The sequence below is a fragment of the Aulostomus chinensis genome, chromosome 11 (genome assembly GCF_037954235.1).
Source record: "Aulostomus chinensis isolate RoL2024-O1b breed Wild chromosome 11, RoL_Achi_v1.0, whole genome shotgun sequence".
Lineage (NCBI taxonomy): Eukaryota > Metazoa > Chordata > Actinopteri > Syngnathiformes > Aulostomidae > Aulostomus > Aulostomus chinensis.
The window spans coordinates 8,431,948-8,456,949 of record NC_141330.1 but is presented as its reverse complement, the minus strand read 5'-3'; the positions used below and the strand labels follow the sequence as shown (position 1 = coordinate 8,456,949).

The 25,002-nt window shown below is 41.9% G+C and overlaps 1 protein-coding gene across 7 annotated transcripts in view; it reads left to right on the top strand.

Moving 5' to 3' along the window:
• Positions 1-25,002, top strand: part of erfl1 (Ets2 repressor factor like 1) — a 94,134-nt gene that overhangs the window by 17,943 nt on the left and 51,189 nt on the right. For 2 of the 7 annotated variants that reach the window (XM_086218117.1, XM_086218114.1), the window contains exon 2: positions 15,296-15,388. The exons of 4 other annotated variants lie outside the window; for them this stretch is intronic. The gene's annotated coding sequence lies outside the window, so the exon portion shown is untranslated. Of the gene's footprint in view, positions 1-15,295; positions 15,389-23,701; positions 23,759-24,511; positions 24,805-25,002 lie in introns of those variants that run through there. One more of the 7 variants, XM_086218113.1, reaches the window with a different exon arrangement.

The following is a 25,002-nucleotide window of genomic DNA, read 5'->3' as shown; positions in this document are numbered from 1 at the left end:
CACTTTGAGGCAACAATAAAGCCTCCACCACAACACTTTCTCACTGCAAGTGTTTTGTGGGAGATGTTTCAGCTCTACTAATGTAAAATCAACTGTTTTGAATAAAATTAATGTATGCAAACCACAATAAAACACAAAAGTAATACACAATTGCTCCATTGATGCAGAATGCAATATTTTAGTGTTTCCTTGAATGCATACAACATTAAAAAGTTTCTCAAACAGCTCAATTTTACTTATTTTACATAAATACCATTATGAGTTGTATCAGGAACAATGTATCAAATTGATGTGTTTTCTTTGAGCTCTATCTGCAGACTAATTGGAAAGGATGATAACAATCCATTCATGGCTGCTTCACTAAAATGCATCCATTTTATAGATGCTGTTGGTCTTATTTGTTTGCTTTGCATTCAGATCTGCAACTTTAGCCTGGACCAACAGAAATATTTTTGAAAGTTTGCAGCCATTTATCGTTTAAAAAAATGGCCTCTGCTTGGTAAGATCAACTATACCACCCTTAAAGGTAAAGTTCTGCATGCAAAACTTTACAGAAGTGAAAGAGCAAAGGTATTATAATGCCCATGTCCATGATGCAGTATTATTAATTAATGCATTACTATGTTGCTCACATGAATAGCATTAAAACATGTCAACGACTATTGTACTTACTTTACACAGCCACCTGTATTATTTGGTGTGAGTTTCATCAGTAACTGTGCATCGTTTATTGATGATTGTGTGTTTGTTTGTTTTTTTAAATCTGAAAAGCATCATTTAAATCAGGAGTTAAAATGAGGCTGTGGTGTTGCCTCTTAAATGATCATAAAATGGTAATGAGAAGTACTTGAGAAAATTGAAAGTTGAAGGGAAAAATTGAGTTTACAGGTGAAATTTGATTTCTCGATGTTTTCTGGAAAGATGAATCGTATAAGCTGGTCTAATAATACACCTCTTGTGCCAATGTTATCATGTTATTACAGGATTTTAAGTAATGTCCCTGTCCCCTGTCCCCTATAACTTCAGCACTGAGATCATCGCTCTGTGTCCCATGGTGTGTAAGCTTCACAGTCCATGAACGTGAATTGGTCTAAGCCAATGTGGGCCCTTGCTAAGGTTTTCCCGTTCACTGTCCAAGGTGCTGAAACACTGACTGTCAATCCCTGTCTGTGTTGTTCAACTCTGTGTTTTTGCCCCTGTTTGTATCTTTATAGGCCCACTTATGTTTTTTATCTATCATCTCTCTCGCTACTTTTAGGTACGCTGGGGTTTTGAAATACCTGATAGATGCATATCTGTTACCTTGCCAAACAAAAGCTACATCTCATCCTGATAAGGTCGCATAGCAGTGTGCCATGTAGCTGAGAGCTTCTCGTAAGACATCTTGCCACCAAAATGGCATTCCTTCTTGAACCGATGCCCTTCAAAATGTTCTAAACTGTGGTTCTGTCAATCAAAGCTGTCTCACCAGTTTTTATCTGAATCGGTACGTCATTGATAGAGGGTGCTGCACGATGGAGAACACTAGTGGCACATATAGGCAGAGTAGTCACGTCCAGCAGTAGTAGTAGTAGTAGTAGTAGTAGTGTCATTAAACATTTGGGTAAACAGGGACATTCACTCTCCCACGTACAAACTGGACATAGAAAATATTTTAATTTCTTGGAATCACATGTGGGGGAGGGAGGGGAGGAAAGACTGTCATCACAATCTGACAGAAAAACCAAGTATTTTTCAGTTTGTGCTTGGAACCTGAATTTTGGGTTTTGAACAAATTAATTGGTGGTGAGGATATTTGAAACAGTTCAAAATAATGTCAGCAAACTGACATGGAATTCAGTCACTTGCATTGCGGAAAGTCAGAATTTTGCCATATCAGTAAACTGCACCCCCCCACCCCACCCCCACCCAATAAGAGTGCACATTGCCCTGACAAGCTTGCCATCGGGTCTCAGAGAATATTTCTCTTGATAGCACCTTTTTGTGATAACACTGAGTGAGTGAAATTAACATTGGATTTATTCCACTTAGGCTGATGCCAACGAGCTCTGCTGCTTGACAGTAATTAGACTGAACTATCATAAAGTATCCTAATGGAACAGGAAGATGCAGAGCAGATGAACTTAAGTTTGTCTGGAAGAAAACACATGCCCCTCCCTCCTTCACACGCCTCTCGGGCTACTAGCAGCTCTTCAGAGCTCCGCTCGAGGACATTCCGGGAACCATCTGTTTCCGGTAAAGCACTGGCTCAAGGCATGCAGGAAGCAAGGCTCACAAATTTGTGAGGAAAGGTGGTTGTCTGCCAAAGAGCTTGTTGTGAACCCCCACCACTACCACCACACACACACGCACACACACACACACACACACACACCCCACCCATGCTTGAACTGCTATCCGTCGTGTTGCGGTTGACACTTAACAGAAGAAATGGAGTGTTGCTGAACAGAGGATGATAGCTCAGCAGTAGGGATGCATCACTGATGATGGGACAGTTCAGTATATCAGGGTCCTTGGAAACACATAACACGCACACAGATTTCCCATGTATGTGCGATATTGATGACGAGAGGTAGTGTCAAGGTGAGCTGACAGAGAAACAAACTAATCCCCACCTCTCTGAGAAGTGCCATGAGCATTCTAACACTGCACCACAGAGAGAATATGATCCTTCCATCATTCTGCTCGCATCATTCTGGTTAATCGCAGGAATTCCTCCTGGCTGCCTGTTTTTGATTTTACTTCAAACTAATTAATATAGAAGGAAAATGTTTTAACCAGTGAAAGGGTGGGACAGAGGAGTTGAAATCACTTAGACAACAAGCTTGTTAGTGTTAGGGTTAGGGGTTATATTCTGTGTATGTGTGTGTGTGTGTGTGTGTGTGTAGACATTGGGGTTTGTTGCCAGCATGCAGACCTCGACCAAAGTTCTAATTTTGTAGAAAACTTAGGACTTAGTGGTTGTGTAATGGTGGATTTGTACAGTAACAGTCTTTAAGCAGAGGTCCCACTCACGTTACTGTGCGTGTCTTGAGTGTGCTGTAACAGTCTGCAGCCACATTTGTGATCTCTGAACCACTATCAATGCTGAAGATCCGTAAAAATACACATCTAAAATGGATAAAGCATTTAGTACGTAAAAGCTGCATTAAAAATGTAAGTGGTGATAGGGATTAATTTTTCATTAAAACATCTCTATTCACTATCTATATATTATTAACCAGCATGATAGTAGTATGTTGATACTGACACTTTTTGTGGAATTGGTGAAGAATGATGACATGACATAACACACACACACACACACACACAGGTGAGATGACAGGGCCTGAGGATGAATCGCCGCAGACCAAAGGAACCTACAGACGCTTCACAGAGGGTGAAGAGTGTTAACAGGATCGTAGCCTCAGGCTGAGCAATGAGATCTCTGTTCTCTGAGCTGGTGTGTGAGCAGGATGTCATCTTTCTGCACAATGTGTACAGTTTGTTTTTTCCTGTTGAAGTCTGCTTTTTGAAACTGTTTACTGCGATGCACATGTGAATGCTTTTAAAATGCACTCAGGAAGTATTCTTGTTGGTTCTTGCTGTCTTCAGAAAAAGAAATGAGAATTGTTATGAAATTCCAGGATGATACCGATGTTTTTAGCTAAAGAATTTTAGATAAAGAATGCTGATACCATGTGTTTCTATTTTGTGCCACAGAATATCATCATAAAATAATAACAGCACCATATCATACCACATTTTCATTCAACCTATAAACATTGGCTGCTGCCAGCTCGAGATGGAGGTCAGTAAGGCAAATATCAGCTGATTGTGATATATGGCTAATTATGTACATCACGTATGACCTCTCACTCAGTTTAAATCACATTTAACACAACTAAACCTTCTGCTTCAAAGCTGAGCCATGTTCAATACAATGCTAAATAGCAGAAGTCTTCAGCATTTAAAAGGGTCTTTCAATTAGCATTTTAGACACTAATTGAGCTCCAAAGATTTCATAATATTTTTTTAAATGACAATATATCCTTTAATTTTTACAACTACTATGAGGAAGAACCTATTTTTGTAGCCTTTTGTCTGTTCATTGTATTGTTTATTTTTTGTTTGTAGAAGCTCGGAGCAGGATGTTATCACATTTAGAGAGTGATATTGATCCAGTAGAATCTTTTTGTGACACAGACGATACGGGAGACCGATCGCTTAAGATCAAACCAAAGAAGAACAAACGACCAGTAACATTAAATACACTTGACAATAGTAGTCACAGTATTGTTGACCAGGTCGACAGGAAAGGGAAAAAAAACTCCCAAAGTAAAACAGTAGGAAGAATGGAAGCAAAAGAGCTAGAGACAAGGAAAAGGAAAGGAAAGGAGGAATGAGGGATAATTGCATTAGAAAGAAGAGCGGGCCAAAAGGAAGGAAATGATTAGAGAAGAAGGGACTGATATCCGATAGAGAGAAGGAGTGCTGGAGGAGGGGATGTGCAGAAGAGAAGGGCCCACTTACCTCCTGCTGTTCAATACATACTGACACTCTCTCTTGTTGTCAATACACAAACACAGTGTGTATGTGCGTGTGCTGGTACAGGTCTGTTAATCCTAGTCTACAACCAATCCCACGTGTCCCAACCGTGGTCTCCGAGGAACGTTCATGTCAGTCTTGCTCATGTGTGGCAGTTCCTCTTGAACTTCCATGTTGTCTTCTCCAATTTCCAGTCTTGATTATTACAATTAAACATTTTTCAATAACTATTCAGATTTGTTCATCATTAAAATCACATTTATTTGGACAGTCAGGTGCTATTTTCTGCTTATAATCAATCTTATTGCTTCTCTGTGTTACTCTGTCCCTCTTTCTTTTTTTAATCTTTCACCCTCTGTTAATCTTGCCTCAAAGTTATACTATCTCACTGCATATCTTGTGGCTCACCATCTATCAACTACCTTCCCCTTCTTTCTCTTCATCTCTCTCTCCCTCTTTCCAGGCGGCCTACCTTTTGTCATTGACCCCTGCCCTGGGTGTCTGGGCATTGACTGGCTCTCTCCGTGTCACTGGAGCTCCCTGTCAATACTTACCAGGTTTGGCCACCCTCTGCGCTGTGGTCAGAGAGTGGGGGAGAGAGGGAGATACACGAGATGCTCCACAGCACTGGGAGATAAAATAAAAATGAATGAGAGGGAGAGAAAAACAAAGACGGCAGGAGAAGAAAATGATGGAGGAGAGGTGGTGTACGAAGCAGCTGGTCAGCAGCCTTGCAAGACTGTTGCACTCTGAGAGTTTAGTTTTGGGCTTGTAAAACTCATGACTATCCAATTCTTTATTTCTAGTCATTTAAGATACCACAAATTAGACATTAGCTAATTGATAGCAGCTTCTCACTCTAAGCTTCGAGTGTATCACAGCAGAAACCACCACATCAACTTGTCTCTTTAACAAGATGGGATTAAAAGCTCTAAACTGCGTTTAATGTTGAAGCTCATGAGAATAGATCAAGGAACTTAAACAAACTTCACAACACCGTAGATCCTGCTGTCTGACCGACCTCTCCATCGAACTCACCAGTGGTTCGCTCTAGATTCACATTCTCTGTTGTTGTGTTGTGTATGTGTCCTTTTCATTTTATTTATTTATTCATTTATGAGACCAATGCCAGTGGTGGTCAGCCTGCTTAATTTCAGCCAGTCCTTTGGTAGGATCTTCTAAAAAATAATATGATGACAAAGTGAAATTCATAGTCACAAATATTCCAATGTAGTGTGAGACTGTAGCGACAAAAGCAGCAGTGAAATCATATTTAGAATATGTTTGTGATGATAAATGATAAGTGACACTTTGGATTCAGCAGAGAAAAGTTAAAAGTACTATTTGTAGGGTGTTTTTTTTTAAATGGATATAAAAAAAATAGATGGCAGAATATCAAACAAAACAATTCATTTTAATCATATATTGACAGACATCTCTATATAGATGTGGGGTTTATTTTCATTTTTTAAAAATAATTTTTAGTTTAACTGCTAATTTGCTCTCACCAGTATCTCTAAGAGTGACATGAATTTGGTCTCTCAAGTGAATAAATGTGAGATGATTTTTGTTGATTTTTCTTTTTTCACAAATGTATTTCTCAGTGACGTATCTCATTGGTCAAGCTCAAGGAACTGAAGGAGCTATACTCTAGGTAATATTAAATCATATCAGAATAATATGATTTCACATACAAATACCTGCTAAAGACTGAAAAAATATGTTGGAAAAACTGCATTGCTTCTACATACTGGAAAGTCAGAGGGTATTATGGGATTCCTGTCGTTGGATCGTCTCAGGTGTTGTGATGTTCTGTGGAAGAGAGAAAGAAATGCTTAGCATTCATGTCACTATTGATCAAGGTAGATTGATAATGAAATTTAATATTTTATTGTAAATTCAAAACACATACAGTATGTGACATCCCCAATCATGCTTAGAATCGTAGTCATACATGTTATTCTGTATGTCCTTATCCAGAATTCATACAGTAGGGTTTATAAACTCAGTGTGAGCGTCACTCCCTATTTTACAGTCTACTCCATCTGCAGCACGCTCGGCCTCCCATTCCCTCTTTCCCTCTTTCCTCTTTACTCTTTTCATTTCCTCTAATCTCTCACTCTCCCTTGCTCTACCTCCATGTCACTTTGATTTCCCTATCCACTGGCCTGTGAGGTGTGTGTGTGTGTGTGTGTGTGTGTGTGTGTGTGAGTGTGTGTGTGTGTTGAGGAGAACAAGTGTGTGTGTGAGTATTAGTGTTGTCTGTTAAGAGAGCATGACTTAATTGTGTAAAGCAGTTTCACAAACGTAAGTAAATCTGTGATGATTTGTCCTTTAGCTCACGCGGTATTGAAAATTACATGGAATGTCACATGCAAATGACAAACCTCAGCAACACACGAGCGTGTTTTCTGTTGGGGTTGCAGGTGTCTCAGCATTCTTTTCTTTGTTTAAACTATATTTATATGTATATCAGCATGCGGCTTTTCATGAATAGGTTGTCCAAATATATGATTGTGCATATGCGCTGGCTGGTCTGTTGTGTGCATGTGTGTGTGTGTGCGCGCGTGCATGTGTGTGAGTGAGCATGAGTAAATATGTGTTTTTGTGTTGGTGTGCATGTGCATCAGCGTTGGGGCTGGAGCCTGGATGGGCCAGTCTATATGAGAGTAGACAGTGTGCGCGTGGAGAGCAGGGGAGTGAGAAGGACGTAGCGGCAGTTGGGGGGGGGGGGGGCAGCGCCAGGCCGAGGGGCCCCCCTCTCGTAGACAGTTTGACTGATGACATGCATTAAACAGTTAATCTGTCTGATTGAATGTTTGCTTCCTCCAAATTGAAACATTAAACAACAAGGCGAGAGAGAGAGGGAGGGGAGAGCCTGAAGAGGAGAGAGGGATATGGCTTCATCTATTGCCCAAATCATGCAAAGCATGAGACTGGAATATATAATACTGTCCGGTGAGCTGCTGAGAGGGGGAGCTAGAGGAGGAGAGAGATTGGAAGGGACAGAGAAAGGAGTGTGAATGAGGGAAACGAGTGAGGGAGAGAGATGAGAATGGAAAGGCTGTGAGTAAGTGGAGGGGTGAAGAGAAAAAAAGGTTGGGGCGGGGGGTCAGTGAGAGGGAGAGGATGTGTCACAATAGGCCCACAGAGAGAATCTCTGCACAGGCAAAGTTGTCTTTGCATGACAGTTCAAAAGAGACAAAATCAAATAGACAGCAGTGTGAAATAATTATATGTCAATATTATAACGTCACTTTGACAATGAATTCCTTTTTGTCTGTTTTTATTTAAATCTCATACAAATAATATTTCCATTTAAATGTCCAATGAATGTAAAGCAAACTTTGACAATGTGGCCAAAGGGAAACCAGAAAACCAAAAAAAGTCCACCATCTACTCAGAAGATGGCAGTGTAGGCAATGTTACGCACAGCCGGAAGAACCAGAAGAAGAGGAGGTAGTCTTGGCCATCTGCAGCTATCTACCAGCCAATTATAGGAAGCAACCGTGAGGGATTACTTTGAGGTTGGTAGATGTAATTTTTATATTCATATGATCAACCAAGACCAAAACTGGCAGTCATTCACAGGAATTAATGATTTGATACACCAATTCTAAAAGATCCCATGCTTTCCATCTTAAACATTTATAAAGATATTTTTCTCAGGATTGAGGATGTTTTTTTTCTTATTTTGAGGTTTCAGCCTTTACTAATGGATACCTCAAAGTTAGCATCAAAATGTGGAGACTGAAACATGACTGCAGGTCCAGCCAAATTTTCTTTTTCCAGCCCTAAATCATTTATGACCCTGTTGTCTGTCTTGCTTTATGCTCCACGCAAGAAGAGACAAGGTAGTTGTCACTATTCTTAACCTCATGTACTTCCTGGGGTGTTGCTGATATGCAACAGCAAGGTGAAGCTCTCCTTGCACATGAGCCACAACACCAGGTTGCCGTTAGAAAGTGAGAAAAGATCTGAGCAACTTTTACAGCCTTGTCTGTGGCGCTATATAGATGTTGTTCTAAGCAGCAGTGATGTGGTTTTCTGGGTTGTAAATGAGTGGCCTAGTGAATAAGATGATGATAAAACCATTTTGTTGCTGGTATCGCAGTTCATGAGCAGTGACGATTCCAGTGACGGATTTACTCTTAACTATAAACATTACAGGAACCACTACAAGAATTTGCTGATGAGCATTTTAGTACCCAGGAATTTAATAGACAAACTAAGCAAACCTTTGACTAACTGGCCCACTTTGATTTTTAAAATCCTCAAATCTGACAGAATTTATCAGCATCACAAGGCTTTGTGGCTGTCTTAATCCCTGAGGTGAGCTATGCCACAAATAGCTTGTTTTTTGTTGTTTTTTTTTTCCTGATTTTAATTTTTGCAGTGTAGCAGATCATTGCCTGGCCAGCAAGACATCAGACAGACAGATAAACCACAGGTTAGCTTCTAACAATTCTGTTGCCTGTGAAAGGCTGGTAACAGATTGGGAGAAATTGGGTGACCCCTAGCTGGTAATGTGATATGTCATTTAGCCTCAGCCTGACCCTGTCTCCTCCCAGGTTTCACAACCATCACCATGCTTCAAATGGGCTTCCCTTTGTCTCAAGTGCATATTCCCCTCAGTCTAAATGACCATCATTTTCTCCACCGGCTGATTTTGGCCCAGCTGTAAGACTGAGGTATAATTGCACAAACAGACACACACAAGGTCTTGATGAGCACATGACTTTAAAGCCACTTTACCACCCAACAGTCAGCAGGCAGAGAGAAGAAGAAGAGAAAAAAAAAACAAGGGAAGATGAAAACATTAATGGATAGGTTGCAGGATGGACGGATAAATTGATAGATCTTTTAGAGAAGGTCAAACTTCTGTGCCCACACGCGGGACCATCATGAAGAGAAAAGAAATTGATTGCCGCTCACAAAGGCGCTGAAATGACTAGAGAAATAATTTTCTGGGCAATGAACATTCTAGGAGGTATGGCTGGAAAGGAGAGAGAGCTGAGGGGAAGTGCAAACCTTTCCCAAAGGGTACAAAATGGCTCAAGTGAGCTGTCAAGTGGAGTTGTTGCTGGTCCTCAGTGTGTGTGTGTGTTTGTTTGTGTTCGTGTTCCTACATCGTTCCTGCATGTTTGTCCTCCTGTATATGTGTACAGATAACAGGAGCCCTGAAAAAATTTAATCTACATAAAACGACAAAATACACCTTCTCATCCGGAACAAGAGACATTAGCATTTCCTGGTTTGGAATGCATCAGTTTTGGTGCATTCCAAAACAACTTGTCAAACATAGAAAGTGCAGCCAACCCTTAAAATTGTTATGCCCTAGAAAGTCCTGTTTAACTTCTAGAACTACAGCTCCTTTCATAACACAGAAAGTTCGGCAATTTATCTGTTTTTTCACATTTATCCAAGATTTGATCGTGGTGGCAACAGACTGAGCAAGATCCCTCTCCTTATGAACTTACTCCAGCTCATCCCGGGAGGCCCTGGGGCCTCCCCAGGCTGCCTGATTTGTATAATCACTCCAGTGTGTTCTGGGTCAACCATGAGGCCACTTACAAGTTGGAGGTGCTCAAAAAACCTCCAATGAGAGGCGTCTAGAAGGCAGGACCACCTCAGCATTAAGTTACAGTGGTCCTTAGTGAAAATCAGCATTTCCTGATGATTAATGCCTCTTTGCTTTGGTTTAAATGCAAGACAACTTTATCTGTGTTTTTAAGAAGAACTAGTTTAGGTTTGAGCATAGTCACCTATTGGTCACAGAAATTAACACTGATTGTCAAATGGAAATTGGAAACATGAATCTATTGTTATGATGACATTGTCCACATTCTTTGTCTTTACAGACCTCATGACTTTATAACCCCCCCCCCCCCCCCCCCAGCTTGTTTCGTTATGCTTGCTGCAGACAAAGAAAAATCACAATTACTTTAGCTGCTAGAGGTCTTTGTGTCTCTGTTTCTTGAACACAAACAAATGTATTTGGGCATTTGCTGAAATGACCGATGCAGTAGTTTTTCTTGAATTGACTGTCTCCTGAATCAGGAGTCCAAGGGTAGAAGGTGTCATATGTTGCACAGATTGTAAAACCCTTCAAGGACAGACTGTCCAAAAAGGTGCCTTGCTATCCCCATTTGAACAATTATTGCATGTTGCTCCTCTCCGTGACAGCAGGCTTTTCACCAAGCTGTCACGGCAATTTAGAACCGCTATAAACATTTGTGCCTTCAGAAGACGACATGTTGTTCAGAGTAGTTCATTTGAGCAGAGCCCCATCCTATCTCAGTCAAAGGGGAACTCTTTACTGTCATCAGGAGGAGGAATGATAACAGCAATCCATAAGTCTTTGTTGTATTCCGAAATTGTAAATTGTACAGAAGGGTTTGCACAAAATCGGTGGTTTTACTTCATGATCCACAGGTCTGGTATGTTTTCCAACTATGGATCGTGTTATCTCAAATGTTTCTCTTCTGATCCATTACATTCTCCCTTTGAGTATAAATGCAAAACAATACACAATCTGCTCCTTGGAGACTTACGCTAGATGATTTTCCGTCACATTACAAGAGTACTTTAGCACTCCCCCACCTCTCCCCACCCCAAAAATTACAACAATATTTAATTAATCTCCTTCACTCTTGGGGCCTGTGATAATTCCCCATCAATATCTTTCAGTTGATAAGTGAAAACGAGTGATCCTTTGACATATGCACCAACTTTTACTTATACTTTACAAATCTATTAATCCCTTCTCAGATAAACAAATCTTTCACCCCTGTATGCATTCCCCATCATCAAAATGAGCAATCCTCCTGTCTTATGATAACCCCCCATTTTGATGACAATGAAGCCCCTTCCTCCTCCTCCTCCACTCGCCTAATGACTCTCAGATTGATAGAGACCTCCACTGGCGTCCCAACAAATGGCCCTGCATCAGGACCAGAAGAATGGAGTACAGTGGATTGGTAGATTGGGGGGCAGAGACAGAGATGGATCAGTGGGGTTTATGTGTGGATAAACAGAGTGAGGTTGATTGCTAGCACAGAGAGAGGCCATTACAGCGAATCCGCACGCTAATCATAATGAATCACTTACTTATTAAGCGTTAATTATGGCACACAAATACATCCCGTGCAGGCGAGTGAGCAGGGAGGTAGGTAGTGGTGTCTGCCTCCGATCTGGGGGGGTGGAGGGGAGGGGAGGAGGCCACATTAATTCATTCTTATTTATTAATTTCCCTAATTAAAACAACAAGGCTATGGAATAGAAGTGGTTTCTTTGGGGTGAAACAAATGAAGGCCCTGGAAAAGCAATATGAAACCAGGCGTGGTGCGATGTAAACATTAAATCATGTGAAGTGATGGTGCTTGTTCAGCTGTTCATTATCAGAACAGCTTTATCCAGCCTCCTTTTCTTTCATATTATATCAAACTGAGTCCCCTCCTCAGTAAAAAAGAACACACACACACACACACACACACACACACACACACACACACACACACACAGTCGGAAGATGTGAATGGCAGATTTCATCATCATCATTATTCTATAAATTGTTTACTTGGCCCACGCTGAATGACAATAAACTACAGCTCCTCCTTGAATGCATCCTCTTGAAATCCTATGAAATCAAAGCGAACTGCCTCATCTTTCCCATTTGATTGTCACATGTTTAAACTCTTTCTATGATGGTACAGGGCTTTTACCAACGCAGATCTGCTTCCTCCATTTTCTCAAATTCATTCATCTAACTCATAGTCCTCCACCCCCTTTTCCACAATGTCTTCTCTCAATTTCCTGAGCGCTCTCTCAGTCCCGCAGTCACCCACCTGAGCGGGCGGGGTGCGATAATGGCGTTAATGCTCGGTAATACGGGCCAGATATTATAATCTCAACACTGTCACATTGCGTTAGCTGCAGGAGACTGACGTGTCAATGCCACAGTGAGCAGGTGACGTGTGGGGCTCAGGAAGCGTGGCCCGGTAATCGCCCAATACAGACACATTTACTTTGGAGTTGAATATTTTCCCTGTGCTGCTTTTGCCACACCACAGTGGATATTGATGGGATCGTTGAAAGAGCGCTACGGTCTGGGAAGAAGCATTTTGTCTTATCCAAACCTAAACGTAAGCTTTAATACTTCATCCCCAAGCTCAACATTTGAAATACTTTATATTTCCTTTATTAACTATCTAATTCCACTTCATGTTTTAAATTTTTTTTATTGCCTTCACACTCTTTGCCACCAGCAAACACAAGGATATTATAAATAGATAATTAAATGGAATTAGCAGCAGACCCTAAATCCTGAATAACTGGAAACACATTCAACAACCTTATCCAAGATGATGTTTTAATATTTCTTTGTTTAATGATAGGCTAAAGATTATTGAGTTTAGTTTTATGATTCTTTGGCTTTTTTGTTGAGTCAGTTGTCTGCCTTGTCTTCCATAGCAGGTCTGGGGGTCACATTTTCAAGTTTCAATATACCTTTATACAGCATTGTTGAATAATGTATCGTCTTCTCTCACATTTTCTTGTTTCATAAAAGCCGAAACTTGGGAATAATCAGTAAAACAATAATCGCAATAATCAAAACTATGAAGTACAATCTGTGGCTTTCAGTGGGGGCTTTGGTTATTCTAATTTCATTTTCTCATCATCCCTCCAGCCCTTTTCCCCTCAGTTCCTCCATTTACAGTTCAGTCAAATCTTTAGACAAAGACTTTTAAACCAGTCGCCAAGATGAGCAGTGAGCAGACGAATCAGGATCATAAAACATTTGATTCAGCCCAAAAGGACTAAAGGAAAATGGAGAAAAAGATAAAGATACAAGACTATGTACATAGTTTTCTCCATGTTTAAGGAACTACTCATCCCATTAGCCATTGCAAATGATATTTCCCACGCAATGTTGTTTTTGTTGTTGTACTACTGTACATCTTTTAGGTGATAATGTTGGTGTTTCAACTTTTTATCTGCGGTGGTTTTATCTTGACGAAGCCTCCAATTTAGGAAACTAAAGTCAAGCGAATGTGAGGACCATGAGTGCTGATTAGTGCGATGAGGCCAGCTAAGTTAGCTGTCCCTGATAGTAGGACCTTGCATCCCTGCCAGCATCGGGTGTAACCACAGAGACCTTCGAGCTCATAAATCCGCATGAAACTATTCTCAAGTAGTCAAACTGTTGTGTTGAACTGCCAAGTCTGCGTTAGCTACAGCCCTACTGTACTGTACAAAACATACTCTATGGAACAGTCTTTACCAGATCCATAAGTTCCATTATGTATGTGCTACACTTCATGTGACGTCCACATACATCATCTGCTGTAGAACATCACACGCTGATCTACATCTACGCACACAAAGCTTTGGGCAGTGAGTGTGAGCTGAGCTTTTCCTCTGAACTGGATGCCTTTGAATTACCTCAGGGAATGTGAAGCTCCTTGAGGAAACCCATGTGACATTGAGAGAACAAACAAACTCCACCAGACCACAGATTCTTTCTTCTTGTTTTGTCTGTAGGCCCTTTTTTTTAAAGTCTTTTGTGAAAGTGATGGCCAAAGAAAATGATCTATCTTCTCACACGACAGTCTCTCCAGTTTTGCTCCCGTGGATGTACGCCTCGTCAGTGATTTATGCGCGTGTGTAATTGAGTGTTAATAAAAAGTGTGTCCGGAGTGCGTGTAATTGTGTGTTTTCAGGACCCACCATGTGTGAGCTTGTGTGTAATTGGGTGTTATCGATGTTGTGAGTGTGTGTTGGAGGTGAAAGAGCGCTTGGACAGGGTACAGTGTAATTGCGGTTTGGAAAAGGCCTTTGGAAGAGTTTGGATCTGAGGAAATAGTACTTTTCTGTACTTGTAGGGTAAGAACTTTGGATTTAAGACTATTGAGTTAAGATCATCATGAACACTATTTTTTCATGCCTATGTGAATATGACAGCAGCGAAAATCTAACTTCACATTCATTTTCCCCCAAGGTAATAATTATATTTTTACCACATTTATAATGATGTTTTGTGCTACTGTATAGAATTGTATAAGTAGATGATTAACTGTTGGGCTGAGTGAGAAACTTTCCTTCTTTCATGACACTGACTGAATTGCTTCAACACCATCAATTATTTAAAGATACCAATGTAAAAACATGATTTGAGTGGAAATTTTTTTAAAAAAGAGTTTAAACAAACAAGTTAAATCACATTTTGTATTTTCGAGTTGTGAGTTTGTGAAAATTCCAAATATTTGAAAACTGAAAAAGATTTACAATGCCATGTGTGATGTTTTTATAAAAGCCAGCAATATCAACATTTTTTTTAGTCATAGACAGCTATAGTTAAGGCTCCTTCAATCTTACATTTTTCCATGTTTTTGATTGGATTTTTGTGACATTGCCGTATTTGTGAGCGTTTGTATTTATGATGGTCGTGTATAGAGTAGGTGTGTGTAGATATATATAGTACGGTGCGGGTGCTGTTTAATTGATGCGGGCTGGCCATCGATCCCTCCCGCCCAGGCTAATGAAGGCCTGATTGGTTTGTGAGGGCTGGCTGGTTCTGCTTAGCTGCCTCTGCCTGCTGCTCTAGCTGCACGCACTATAACACACACACACACACACACACACACACACACATACACTCGATTCAACATCATTCTTCTTTCTCTTATAGTCACAAGCTTTGTCTCTGTCTCCCACTTTACATTTCTGCCCAGACTTTAAATGCATCTTACTGTCTTTAACTCTCCAGCTCCTTCACCGGCTATATTGCTGTCCATTCTCTGCCAGTCCTAAAATGACACCTCCACTCACCATCATTTCCAGCAGAGTGGTGCACTTACAGGTAGTGAGATTTTGTATTATTTTTTTTGGGTGGAGTAAAAATTCAGAATGAAACTGTAACCTGATGCACTACGACTTGTTTGCTTCAATGAGACAAACTTTTGTGCTTTTTCAGTAGAGGGTGAAACCATGCTAGTAGCCTTTAAGAATCCTCGCTCACTCCGTCTTCTCCTGGTTCTTTTCTCCATTTACTTTGTCAGTAGTGTCAGTGTCTCAGTCTGCCTTCATCCGCCGATGAGCTCGCAGTCAAGTCGGTCAGTCAGATGTCACAGTACTGTCATGGCAGCACCCATAAATGTCTTTTTGTGTCGCTCAGCTCACTACAGACACAGGTATTACAGTGCCCTGTTAATGGCTTTGTCAGATGGCCTTTTCACAGAGCCAGTCATGAAGACCGACAGGGGAAAGCTCTGTGTGTGTGTGTGTGTGTGTGTGTGTGTGTGTGTGTGTGTGTGTGTGTGTGTGTGTGTTCGTTCATGTGTATGTCTCAGTCAAAGGCAGCAAGACACTGTCCAGGAAATAAAAGGCCACCCAAGTATCTGCAGTAGTAATGCATCAGCAAAAATCCTCCGAGTGGTTTTTCAGTGAGGCGACAGAACAGCTGTTCAAATCCATCACTGTCTGTCATTCTGCCGGCTGTCATGCTAAATAATTTGTCTTTTACAGAAATAATTACTGCCCAAATCCGGGAAGATTCATTGAACAAAAGCACTTCTCATAAATCACATTTCAACTTTAAATCAGCAGAGCCTTAAAGCCTTGAGAGAAACACACAAGTGTAAACACAAATCTACAATCAGCCGGTTCCTCAAGTTTATTTACTACCATTGAAATCTGGATCCTGACCGACAGATGTGCCATAAATGATAATCTATACCTATACACCTTAGATTATTGCATCACAGCCTCGGAAGGTGCAAGACTCAGTGAGTTTAGCACCACATGTCGTGGAATGACGTCATGTTGTGTGGCATATTCATCTGATTTCTACAAAAAACTTACACCATAAACACGACCTTCTTTTGAATTCTTGCCTGCTTTCACTGTCGTGATCACCCTCGAGCTGTAGCTGTCCTGTGGTGTTCGTTTTCCTCGCTTGCATTCTTTTGTACATATTATTTACTGGTGAGTTGGTTGACCGTAGTATATTTACTTTACTACTGTACTTCCATGCATTTTTGATTGTCTGTACTTCACCTGATTTTTTTCCCCCCACTTTGCCACATTACTTTTAAGCAACTTGTTATTGTCTGTCCGCTTTTTAATGTGATTGGCCTCTATGTTCTTCAAGGTGGTGGGGTGGGGGGGGGGGCGGGGCAACCAGTCACTTTACTGTCTTCCAATTTAGTTTGATATTCATGTGGAAATTCACCGTCCATCTCTGAGAAAACTGATACACCAACAAAGTCTGACACACAACACATTTGAAGCCCACCAGCAGTGGAAATAGAGCAGCAGAGCCCCCGTGAACTTATCCCGAGTCAGTTTCATTTCTATGCTTAACTTGTTAATGGTGTTATGATGATGACATACAGTTTTCCAAATCTTTTGAGAATAAAAAAAATCCTTTCAGTGTTTACATGTGCTTGTCAGTATGTATAAAATGTAAATATCATATATAGTTAATGTCAGAGATAATACCAACATTGGTAAATACCTGCCATTGACCGAATTGTAAATCATCAGCAAAAATATTGTGAATTTATCAGTTGATATTAAAAAGGAATACATTTTGAATACCTATGTAGTTTAAAGGCAAGTATTCTAGTACTTTAACTCAACTGTTTGACTGAGCTATATTCACCTGGAGGAATATTTGACCAGAAGTCTCTGTACTTTGACTCAAGTACTAAGTTGTGTACTTTGTCCACTGCTACTTACTAGTATTATTTGTACAGACATCCGGGCAACTCTTTTGATGCTTTTTCACTTTGAATTGTTCATAACAGCGCATGAATTTAAAGATTACTAATAAAATGTGCATATCTGAGTCTGTTTATTTGTGGATTGTGTAACAGTTTTTTTTTCTTTTTTATGGAGAGCAGTTGCCACTATTGATCCGGATTCTATTACAGCAGTTTTTAGAGGTTTCAAACAATCTGCGTTTGTTTCTTTTCATGAGATTCTTTCAGCAGTCTGATAAATGTTGCATTTATAGGACTATTTTCAGGTGTGGATTAATACTGATTTACTCCACCTGTGCGTATTTATGGCCACAAAATGAGTCAGATTGAGTCAAAACAAAGTGCAATGCTTTGTGAGGAAGAAATCACCCAGTGTCACTCAATCTTTGGTAGTATTTAAACATTAACGGTTTTCTATGATGCACATGAATAACTTTAGCAACACAATCAGGTCTTATAGTGGATGTTTTGACAATAGAGAATCGACATGTTCATCCTCGAATAAATGCAAGGCCTCTAAAGTGTTGCACAGAGACAGACATGCCAAGACCAACATAACCATTCCCATCTCAACACTTTGAGACAAGAAGGATATAGTGAGTGACCAGCAGAGCATTGATCAAGCTCCCTCTCAACCTGCAGTGCATTTTTATTTCACATCTGTCCGTCTGATAAGGTAGCCCACACCTCTGGCCCCATACACCACAGCCCTCACCTCGCCAGCCTCCGCCAACAAATACACAACATACACTGGGATAAGTGGCGTGTGTTTACAGCTTGTTCGTTTCCACTCTCCAACTCTCAGCAGAGGAGAAGAACAAGGGAGAGTGGGGGGAAGAGAGAGAGAGAGACAGAAGGGTAGAAGCAATGGGGAGAGAGAGAAAGGGGGCTATCGGAAAGAAGAGGGAGGGCTTGCGGGGAGTGTTTTTGTCCTGGAGAGAAATAGCCCTCTCGGTTGTAATTGGAGGTAGAGAGAGAGAAAGGGAGCGAGGGAGAGGAGGGAGGAAGAGACAGGAGAAATTGCTTGGCTGGGGCTGTGTGGGATGATAGTGTTTTTGACAGGTAAATAAGGCTGTGATTGTCGACAGTTACACTGCACCTTGCTGACCCTCACACACACCGGCCTCCTCCATCTATATTTCACTCTGACACACATGCTGACTCTCTTTCTGGCTCTGCCAATACACACACACACACACACACACACACACACACACACACACACACACACACACACACTCTAAAAGCAGACAAAATTTATATGTGAAAGAAACTTCCTGAATAGACTTTAACAGTATTTATCAGACATACATACACATACCAGTGCTCCTTTACTGCAGTAAAACTACCACTTGTATCACCTGAACTGCAGAGAATGTTTTGTAAAAAATCGCATGAATGAAATGACATGAAGACAGAAGAACGGAAAAAGAAAGCAAAAGCTTTAGATGCTGGATTGAATTGTACAGGTCTTTGATATTTTATAGGTAGATAGATAGATAGGCAAACTGCTGCCGTCTCTGCAACACCACCATTAGTATCTCTTCTTCCTACCCCCTTCCTTCCATCTTCCCATTCTCTTTTATCAAGTCAACAGCCGTCTCCCCCTCCCCTCCTGCCTGCCCTTGCCTCCCTCCCCTCCCCTCCTCTCCCTCCCTCCCTCTCTCACTCCCTCTCTCACTTCAATCTCAAGTGTTTTCAATTTTATTCTAGAGTGGAATTAACTACCCCCGATGTCAAATTGCCGACGAAATCGATAATAATATCTTTACAAAAGAGGATATTCCAGTCTCTCGCGTCGGCTTTTGAAAAATGGAAAATTTAGCCGAGATTGATTCATTAGTTGACACGTTATAGGACGGTATAAGTATTGATCGCGGCCTGTCATGTCCCATCTCGGCTAATCGAAGCTGAGGCGCTCTGTCGATGGGCGCATTTTTCATAATTCCGTCGCCGGGGAGAGGGACCAGCCGGCAGAGGCGACTGCAAGGCACAGAGAGAAAAGGAGGAGAGTATAGGGAGGCAGAGGGAAGATAGACGGGGGGAGAGAGAGAGATGACTTGGAGGGGGGAAATAGGTAGGGGGCAAAGAGTGTAGGAGCGAGAAATAGAGTGAAAAGGAGGCATGGGGTAAAAAAAAAAAAAAAAAAAAAGAGGAAAGAGAAGAGTGCGTGTGCGCGTCTACATGCGTGTCCATAGCGTATCTCCAGCCCAGGGCGTCGGGGTGAGGCAGGGAGGGGGCCACAAGAGGAGAGCGTATGTTAATGGGGCAGGTATTGGGGCGTAGATAATTAATGCATTAACCAATTAAAGTCAAACGGGGGGAGATAACGAGGTGAAGGGAAGTATGAGGGAAAGGGACAATAGGGCGGGATGGAGAGAAGAGAATTAGGACGACAACAGGGAAGAAGAGGTTTTAATAGCCAGCGTGAAGATGCGCAGAGGTGTGAAGAAGAAGAGAGATGAGAAGGAGGATGAGGGAGACCGTGAGGCGGCGGGGGTGGGATATCTGGATGAGTGGGGTGTGTGTGTGTGTGGGGGGGGGGGGGGGGGGGGTAAATAGAAATTGAATGGCTTGGGTGCAGAGAGAAGTTCTGAGGCGGAAAAAAATATAAAGAGGAGTGAGAGATGACACAACTACGATGATGAAGAAACTTTTGATAGTTGTGCAATTCGTTTGGAAAGTTGGCATTGGTGTGCTAAGGACTTATAAGTCCAACATAATGCCACTCCTCTGGCAGTCTTGTCACGAGCTGCACAAATCCAGGGGCCCCGTCAATCAACCAAGGGAGGTTGCGGGAGAGGAATGGAGTCAATTTGTCTGTTGGCTTTTGTCTAAACATGCCACCACCAGGGGAACAGATGCAGCAATATGGCCGATATCAACGTTGCTGAACGACCGCTGGCTGATAGCGATGGTGATATGATTGTGCGGGGGGAAAAAGTTGATATCATAGTTTCTACGTATTGAAACCACAAGTAAGTATAATGAGAGTGAAGGAGTCAAGTTTTGTTTATGTTCAAAGTATTTATAAAAGCCTGCTCATCATATATTGGCCTCCAGAAACATATTCTTTAGGGAAGCATGGACATTTCACAAGTACGTGGGTATCGGCTGATATTTGACTTGCTGGCTGTCATCAACTTATCAGCAAATAAGATGGCAGCAGCCAGTTTTTATGTTTTGATGTAAAAATACTTTTGAATTATTTATGTTTATGACAATTGTTGTGTTTTTCAGGCCTGAATTGGGATTTAAAACCAACAAAAACAAACATTGGTACCGGCATCAACTATCAGCCAAATTGTTGTTTTAATTATCACTGACGATACTGGCGCAGATCTTCACAATCGGTGCAGCCATATGGTAGCCACAACACAACAACCTCGACATAAAAGTTTTGAAATAGTATTACCAATGCACGCTTTGGCCATTGCCTGGTATTGCAGGTCAGTGTCTGTATAAACAGATCATCCATATAAACATTATTTTAATCTCCAGAACATTTGAAAAAGCCCTTAAATCGTATATTTTCTGCATTGTTTCTTCAAAACAGGACAACGAAGCTTGGTCGGTACAAACCCAAGCCCATTCAGGGTCATCGATCCGATGCTGACAAGTTGAAAACTGACAAAAATCCTCAAATATTATCATGCGCTAAAACCACCATAGCAATCCAAAAAGAACCTCATTGTTCCAGAATACATGACGGAGTTGTTGTTTTGGATCCCATTTGATGGTACAAGTGTACCGAAGAGCATTTTAGCGGTCGTGTTGTGTTCAAAACCAGAAACACGGGCTGAAAATGACTCATGAGTGAGTCTGAAGTGTTCCAGCAGCTCCGGTGAGCCTGAGCTCCAACATCCAGGGTGAATCTCAATCCCATAATTGATTTTGATAAACTAACATGCATGGTGTGAGGAAGTCCTCTTGCATTGAGAGAAAATCGGAGTGTGTCCAAGAGGCCACCCCTAAATCAGCAATGATAAAAGGGGAGCTGAAATGGGTTGTGGGATAGAATCAAGAGAAATGAGATACACCAAATTAGAAGAGATTGGCCTGATGGACTTGGATTAGAAGGAAAAGAGGTATATGGGGAGGGGATGACTAGAGAAGGAGGCGAGTGAGGGAGTGAGTCAGTGCATATGTGGAAGATGGGGAGAAATGGAGGGGAGGGGGTCTCGGTACTTGGCAGTCTCTGGGTATCTCAGGTTCTCTCCGGCCGGGAAAGCGGTCGATATTTAATTGTTATTGCTAGCATGGAACGCACGGAAGCGGGGCCTGTACGAAAATTTCTCATTTATTTGGTATTCTTGTTTTCTCTCCTTTTCCTCCCTCTACCCGCCGCCCCGCTTTGGGGTGAGCTGGGGGGAGGGGGGGGTCTCGTGTTGGGGGCAAATGGAGAGAGAGAGAGGCGGCGGCGGCGGGGGGGGGGGGGGTGTCTTTGAATCGGGATGAGATCCTTGAAAGGGAAAAACCTTGCGTCCTCTTCTCCCAAGTTTAGTTTCTGTCCCCAGACGCATCATATCCACCCTCTATCAGCGCCTCCCCCTCCCCCCTGAACCCCTTCACTCCATCTGCCCCCACCTGCCCAAAATGAAAAATCCGTCATTTTCATCAAACGTCCAACCAAATATTATCTACACTCCATTCCCAGAGATCGAATCTTATTTAGGGGCGACGGGATTCGCCATCTGTTTTCAAATTTCATTCCTCCATGAACTTTATTTTCCCTCCACTTTGGACAAAATTATAACCTGATCGATCCGCTTTCTGGCCACCAGCCGTCTACATATATTTTCCTTCTTCGCCGTGCAGGTCAATTTTCTCTCTCACGTCCACATGAACACAGTCCGCAGCTGACACAAACTTAAGCGCACTCGGGTCTAATGTGAGCTGGGGGGGATTTTTCCTTCCCCCCTCTCTCTCTCCCTCTCACTCTCTCTCCCTCTCCTTCCGCGCTCTCATCCTCTCATCCAACCCGTCCGCGGTCTCTTCCCTCACATTCGTCTCTTTTCTCCCCCCCCGCCCCCCCCGGGTAGAAACGTGTATCCCAGCCCGTCTTATCTCGGGACACTGGAGTCCCCCCATCAACTTTTTTCTTTTTCTTTTCTTTTCTTTTTTAATGCTCCGAGGACAACTTTTCACTCGCTGCAGTCCCGCGTGCTTCCTCTCTGTCTCGCCATCCTCTTCCTCCTCACTCACGTTGTTACTGATAAACTTCTCATACATCATCCGTAAAACTCGGCACCCGTGCGTCCACATGCAGACGGGAAAGACGCGCGGCGCCTTCTGTTGAACTGCCCAGGTTACCGCCAGATCCTCCTCGACGGGATTCCCAACAACCCAAGTGGGAGCTACTGGTCAGCTCGATGAAGGCGCATCGATAAAGGTAAGCGCATCACTTCTTTTAGTCTGTTATGAATTCATGGCATTAACAATTGAAAAGATACGCGTCAGAAATAAATAAAGAATATCGCGAGAATGCAGAATGAAGGAAAAAGCGCGTCTCCTGCAGAAATTGATTGCAGCTTGTGCGCCGGAGAGTTGTCCAAAAAAAAAAAAAAAAAAAAAAAGCGCAGCAACATGCCAGATAGCTGGGTTACAATTCTTAGAGTCTTTGCCCTTGGAAGCGAAAATGTACTTTCATTTGTTTGCAGCTTCAGGGATGATTTATACGGCTTGGAAAGATGAGGAGCGGAACAGGAAGTTGTGGAGTGAAAATACTCCAAAAAAAACAAACTTGTCTTATTCCAAATGGCACAGACGAGCATGCGTGTATATGAGCTTGCGCGTTTTCATATTTCAATATTCAATTGTTTCTTTATATTACATAAATACATGTATGGTTTTCATATGAGGCAGCAATTGATGCAGTCTGTCGTGAGTTTAGAGGTCATACAGCCCGTGTGCTTTTGAAGCTGCTGGGCTCTCCTCAGCCGCAAGAAAAAGCTTCACCTGGAAGAATGCAGTCCACAGTCTTTACCTTTTTATATCCCTGAGCCTATAACAAAGATGTGGGGCAATTTTAACTTTTGGTTGCTGTGATAAAAGGGAATTTCATTCAGTTTAAGATCTCTCATCTTCTTCTCAAGGCCTGGGGTGGTCCAACTCTCTTTTTGAGATTATGAGGAACACAGAGAGCAGAGACGCTAATCTTTGATGTCCAACTGATTCTCACTCTGCTTTGATACATGACTTTATGAACTCAAGCAAAGTGTCAACACGTCTTTTCAAACTTTATTGTCACATCCACAAATTCTGCTTTTTAAAAAACAAAACAGGAAATGTGTGTTAAGGTCATGGAGGCTCATTCACTACGTAGCCAGAGCTCAACATTTTTAGTTCTACAGAGAGGAATTTCCACCAGCTTAGTACTCCTAACTTTTCTATGTTTTTAGATCGTGTGAAGGAAAACTACAGTCGCCAAGTGACTTCGTTTTCGCAGCAAGATCACATCACATGTGGTCAGTTTGAGATGCCGCCAGTTGGGTTTTTTTCTATGTACAGACTCGGTCTCTGCAGCCTGAATGTGCAGAGTGGCAGAGGGAGTGTCTGCAGTGTTAGCTATGAAGATCCGCTGCATCCATGTATAAAACATATTTGGTTGAACAGGTTATCAGAACCAATGTTTTGCTGAGTAGGGAGAATTCTCAAACTAGGAATAAATTAACATGTAAAATATAGTGGTGTTAACCACTAAGACAAGTCCAACACATGTTTTTTTTTAAGACAACATAGATAAGCTCAGACCCATCAGGGGTGAACCCCGCCTCTTGCCCAATGTCAGCTGGGATGCCCCCCCCCCGACCCTTAATGGATAAGTGGTATTGAAAATGGATGGATGGACAGACAGATACGCTCCTTCCATCACTGTAGTGTAATGTACATCTCATGAATTCATCTATTGTTTGTTTGGCAGCTTCAACTGTAACATAACACTGTCAAAGTTTTCGTATCTGTCCTTCTCCTGAATGGACATTCATTCAGTGAGTCCAGATATTCCCCATTTTAGACAAAACATTGTTTTAGCTTAAGTCAAATCGGATTTTGCACAAAACTTGAAAAATGACCATTAAAATAAAAGCCCATCCTGGCATATATGTCACTGTCACTTGATATGTTTTCAGATACAGGATCAAAAATCAGTGTAACATAATAGTAATTGAATGGCGCAACACAGTTCATACCTCGCAAACCTAAATATGTCCCTTCATCAGCAGGATCATTTCATTTGTTGCCTGGGGAGTGTTTGGATGGGGGAGTGACCCACCCTGAGTACTCGGAGGATCTGGGAGCAACATGTTACATTCCCTCTGCAGCCTGGACTCTGCATCCCAGTACCACTGCAGTTTTCAAATCTTCCTGGAAGTACCTTTCTTATTGACACCAATAATGTGTTAATCAATAGGGTAGTTTTGTGCTTATTCTAAACCTCATTATACCCGCTTTCTTTGTATGAATCAAGACTCTGCGAGGGCCCACGGCGAGGGAGCATCCCTTCATTGATTAGGTATAAGCTGCAACACCTCCGACGCCCAGACACTTGTTTGCAAACGGTGCTTCGTTTCTGAGGTATTCAAACGACCCGTAAGCATGTGAGCCAATATTTATAGAGGCTTGAACAAGTTCATTATAGTCAGTGGGGATGTTCCATCAGGGGATGAAGGACTCATAAAGGGCCCGGCGGAGTTAGTCCCAGTCCAGGCAG